The sequence below is a fragment of the Eucalyptus grandis genome, chromosome 8, assembly GCF_016545825.1.
Source record: "Eucalyptus grandis isolate ANBG69807.140 chromosome 8, ASM1654582v1, whole genome shotgun sequence".
Lineage (NCBI taxonomy): Eukaryota > Viridiplantae > Streptophyta > Magnoliopsida > Myrtales > Myrtaceae > Eucalyptus > Eucalyptus grandis.
This window is the reverse complement of record NC_052619.1, coordinates 49,333,457-49,338,468: the sequence shown is the minus strand read 5'-3', so window position 1 is coordinate 49,338,468 and position 5,012 is coordinate 49,333,457. Positions and strand designations below refer to the sequence as shown.

At 41.0% G+C, this 5,012-nt stretch overlaps 1 non-coding gene across 1 annotated transcript; it reads right to left on the bottom strand.

The window, feature by feature from the left end:
* Positions 1 to 1,517: 1,517 nt before the first annotated feature.
* On the bottom strand, positions 1,518 to 3,673 carry LOC104417396. Its single transcript, XR_001980005.2, has 3 exons — positions 3,471 to 3,673; positions 3,141 to 3,216; positions 1,518 to 2,896 (listed from the first exon to the last, which is right to left on the bottom strand). It is a non-coding gene; the product is annotated as a heavy metal-associated isoprenylated plant protein 33 (transcript).
* Positions 3,674 to 5,012: the final 1,339 nt, after the last annotated feature.

The window sequence follows — 5,012 nt, the reverse complement described above, 5'->3', positions numbered from 1 at the left end:
AAAAGAGCAAGGTACATATGAAATAGGATACAATTAATGAACAATTAATACTAAAATACACATTACAATTTAAACTTAAATACATATTCCCGTTATAGAAAAATGAAAAATCACGTCCATGCAATGCTCGGATATGATGCTATATATGCTTAACTACATATGCCTTTCGCGGGGCCGCCAGCTTTGGACGAAGCAGCCCTTGCCCATATCTAGCGAGGGCTTGGGCAAGGGCTGTCAAAAATGACAAAATAAAAATAAAATAATAATAATAAAGAAACGAAAGAAAAAAAATAGAAAGAATATTAACAAAATTTTAAAAATTTTAAAAAATATCAACATCAGCACTAGACATATTATATATGACAACCGGCGCCCACATCAGCAATTACTGGCCTCAACTGGCCGAATAAACTGAATTGATACTAATATGAAAATATTCAAGATTAAATTAGTCAAATTGAAAGATTTATGACTAAATTAGTACAAACATAATATTTTTAAGATCTTTTTTTTGGTACTTTTCCCTAAAGTTGGTACATCGCAAATGAGGCCTTTGATGCATGACACATAAATTGGCCTAAGAAATTGATTGATGTTTTTCTTTCTAAAGAAAGGAAAACAAGATAATGTCAAGAAAGATAGCCAGGGCCTACAACCCAAATAGTATCATTTAATTATTACAAATCTCTTGGCCGATAAGTTTACAACCCAAGTAGTATCATTTAATCATTACAAATCTCTTGGCCGATAAGTTTACACTGTTCCTTTACGTTCTCATTGCCATATTTAAGGATGCCAAATTTACTTGTCAATACCCAATACCTTTTCTTTGATCCATTTGTCTTGTGTGAAACTCATGCACAAGCAATGGGATGATTCTAGAAAGGCCATGTGTGAGGTTCTTTTTGAAATTTTAATCTTTTAAAGGAAAAAGTAAGTGTCCAATCAATTGAAATGCAAAAGTGATGGCTACTTCGCACAGACATCCATCTGCAATCTCTCCTCTCCTCCTCTTCCTTCTTCTCTGTTCTTTCTTTTGGGTTTTTCTAGGAGTGGAAGTGGAGGAGGTGTAGTTGAGTGCGGGTGCAGATGCAGAGGGTGCAAGTGCAAAGGGCAGATTTCAATCTGGTTTCCAGATGAATTTGAGCAAAAGATCTGATGTGATTGTCTAGAAGTGGGGCATTTGAGATTCTGAGGCGAGGAAGATGGGGCACCTTTTTTTGGTGTCACCTTTTCTTCTGTCCTTCGTATTTTATTATGTCTCCAGCATATATATAAACACATATTAACATCTCATAGATTAAAAAGTAAAAGAGAGGAAGGAAGAAAAGGCCCCACTAATCCCACCCACTCACCCACCATACGTATCTCTCAAAGTACCTCCCTCCCTTGAAACTTACATTACCTTTTATCTCTATTACAGATTTAATAACCCTACATCTTTTGGCTTAGGATATGAGGGCAAGGGGAAAGGAAGAGGAAACTAAAATTTTAGAAGGAAGAAGGCCAAAAAGAGATAGAAAACCCATCAGCAAGTGTGATATAGCATGAGATTTTCAGTTACCACCACGAACTCTTAAGACCAAAACCCCACTTTCAACAGCAGCAACTCTATCTATAAGCAGGCAGCAAAGTCTCTCACGGCACATTGCAACTTGATGTGTTCTCATCACTGAATGAGTCGGGTGACTCCTCGCATGGGCACGGGCACAAGCCGGCATATGGCCCCGGGTACAAGTAAGGGTACGGCCACATGTAGTTGATAGCTGTTGGCGCCCACGCGTACATCATGGGCTGGAACCCCGCATCGCCCATAGCCTTCAGATGATTCATCAGAAGGGCTAGGTACTGCTGCTGCTGCTGCTGGTGGTGGTAAGGATTTCCGGGCATGGCTTCCGCCCTGGCCCCAGGGAAGTAGCCATTGGCTCCGCCCACTCTTCCGCCGCTGCCCAGCGAGGCATCTGGGAGGCCTGGGACAGCCGGGAAATTGCTTGGCATGCTGCCCATATGACCCATTGGAATCTTCATACCACCCATCTGACCACCACTTCCATTAGCACCACCACCCACGTGGAGGAACCCATTTTCCATTCCTCCACCCTTTTTGCCGCCGTTCCCATTGATGTTGCCACTGGGACTGCCGCCGCTGCCATTCTTGTTTTTAGGGTTACCGCCATGGTTACCATTTTTGGCATTACCCCCGTTCTTGCACCATTTTTACCACCACCGCCACCTTTCTTGCCATAATTACCAGCGCTACCTCCAACATTTCCCCCACCCTTTTGAGCATTCAAGAGCTGCTGGGCATGATTCCTATTCATCATCTCATTTAGCATCATCATGTTGGGCATCTGGCCATTGCCCATCATTGGCTTCGTCTTGTTGGGTGCTTGGTGGTAGGCATCATCATAATCATCAAAATCCTCATCATCCATAAAATCATCATCTTCATCATAATCCCACTCTTCATCAGTGAATTCCTCATCCTCAGGCAGAATGAATTTCCCTCCTCCTTTCTGGTTCAGGATCGGACCCGGGTCCTTGGAGGGCATCTTGAGGTCCTTGAATTGGGGCAGCTTGAGATCTTGGAACGCTTTCATCTGCTGGAGCTGCTGAAGCTGCTGCTGGTTCAGATGTTGAAGCTGCTGCTGGTTCGGGAGGTTCTGACCAACCTTAGGCTGGTTGTTTCCTTCAACTCCGCCACCGCCCTTTTGGCCCTTGTTTCCACCTTTGCCATTATCAATTCGCATGTTCTTGAGCTGGTCGTTGGACTTCTGAGCGCCCCAAAGCTCTGCATGTTTGCCTGATATGAGCTTCTTGATGAGTGGAGCTGGGTCTACGTTCCCGGAAACGGTCACTTTGCCCTGTTCTGCATCTATTTTGATGGTGTACACCCCTGTAACACACCAATCCAAAAGAAAAGAAACAAGGGGAAAAATCAACCAAGCATTTTTTTTTTAATTGAATGTGATAAGTATACATCAACTGAGATTTTCTAAAATAGGACGGGAAGGAACTACTTTTTTTTTTTTTTATAATAAAATCTAACTAAAATAGAGAGAGAGAGAGAGAGAGAGAGAGAGAGGGGCTTGAAAAAAAAGATTGAATAAAGAGGACTGGAACTGAAAAAGGAGTAATACCGTCAATTTTCTGCAAGATTTTCTTCACTTTCTGCTTACAGCCATTACAGTGTATGTTCACTTTTAGAACACAAATCTGCATGCACAAGCAAACCCAGAGAACAAAAACAGTTGTAAAGAACAATTCCTCTCACCGCAACAAAAGAATAACAGATGGAAAAAAAAACGAATGAAACGAAGCTTCCTATGCGGAGTTTCATTCCGAAAGGTCATTACCAAGCCTGGAAAGAGAGATTAGTTCACAGGCCAAAACAGAGCACACACCCAAATTGTAACACATTAAGTCCCAAAATCTTCGACCAAAAAATAAAAGAAGTCGCAATTTGGTACCGAAAAGTCCCCACTATCTGGGAACGCATCCATGTGCTGGTTCAGCTGTTGAAGCTGCTGCTGGTCCTCATCCTCAGTCAGGATGACCTCCGCTCCTCCTTTCTGGTTCAAGGTTCGGACCTGGGTCCTTGAATTGGTGCTGCAGCTTGAGATCTTGGAGCCCTTTTGTGTTGTAATTATAGTTAATGGATCAACGAAAGCCAATAAATTAAGATACGTTTTTTTTGTTCACGTATCTCTTTTGGATTCATGAATTTCTTAAACTTTTCTATTTATGTATCTATTGAATTCATGAATTTCCTAGAGTCATGTATCTTTCAGTTCATGTATTTACTGAGTTTATGAACCTCTTGAATTCATGTATCTCTGGATTCATAAATCTCTTGAATTTATATATCTCTTGATTCATGAATTTCGTGGATACATGCATCTATTTAATTCATGTATCTCTTATATACATGAACTAAAAATCTCTATAAATAGATGGGAGCATAGAGCTTCATAAAGTCTTTCGTTTTTGGTTTTTCCGACTCGATTCCAAAAAGGCTTTGATATACTTTTCTGTTTTTCTGGGTGTGCTGGTTCAATTGAACGGTTCGGCCGAGCCATGTTTGCATAGTGCTAATCTAAATAGGTTCGAGGTGTTGTATCTTGGGAGGCATAGTTCGTGAATTTGCGGAGCACTATTGGTAGGAACTAATCGCCTTAAGGAGATTCGGTTATCCGTACCTCACCTCCAATTTTATATTATTTTTTCAGTGATATCTTATTTTATTCTTCTTCAAGATTGTAAGTTTACATGAAAAGAAGAATATTATATAACTGTTATCGTCTTCTTTACATTGATATTCTGATTACAACAAACAGTTTGCTTTCTCTGGATTAATTTCCAACAATCTTAAGGCGATTAGCTCACTCACTGTTTGTTGTTCTTGTCAGATTATTGAGATGACAGAAAACAATCAAGTGTCATTCAATGTTCATAATGTTTCAGGAGATGTTCCTATGGTCGATCCGACCGTTACTATGGAAGATGTTCAACCCTCAGGGTTTGAATTTGTAGTAGCCAATGCTACGAGCCATTAGGCTAACACCAATTTTGGTAGTGCAGGTACAAGTCACATGACTGGTATGCCCGGGACTGTTTTTCAGAACAGTACAGGACAAATGGCTTTTGGCTTCGTTTTTGGAGGGATAGTTCAACGAGCCTTGCCTACTGTGATGGCAACACCTCCGGTTACAACTAATGAAAGATTGTCTGCTGTGGTGATGTTCGAAACATCTCTGGTGTCGAACACTGATGGCTGGTGGCTAGATACATGTGCCACAAATCACATATGTGCAAATAAACACATGTTCTCATCTTATGAGAAAGCTGAAGAAGATGAGAAGCTTTATATGGCTAACTCTGTATCAGCAAAGATTGTCGGAAGAGAAAAGGTGATCCTGAAGTTTACATCTGGCAAGGAGGTCGCCCTGCTGAATGTGCTACATGTACCAGAGATTTGAAAAAACCTAATTTCTAGCCCCATACTTGTCAAG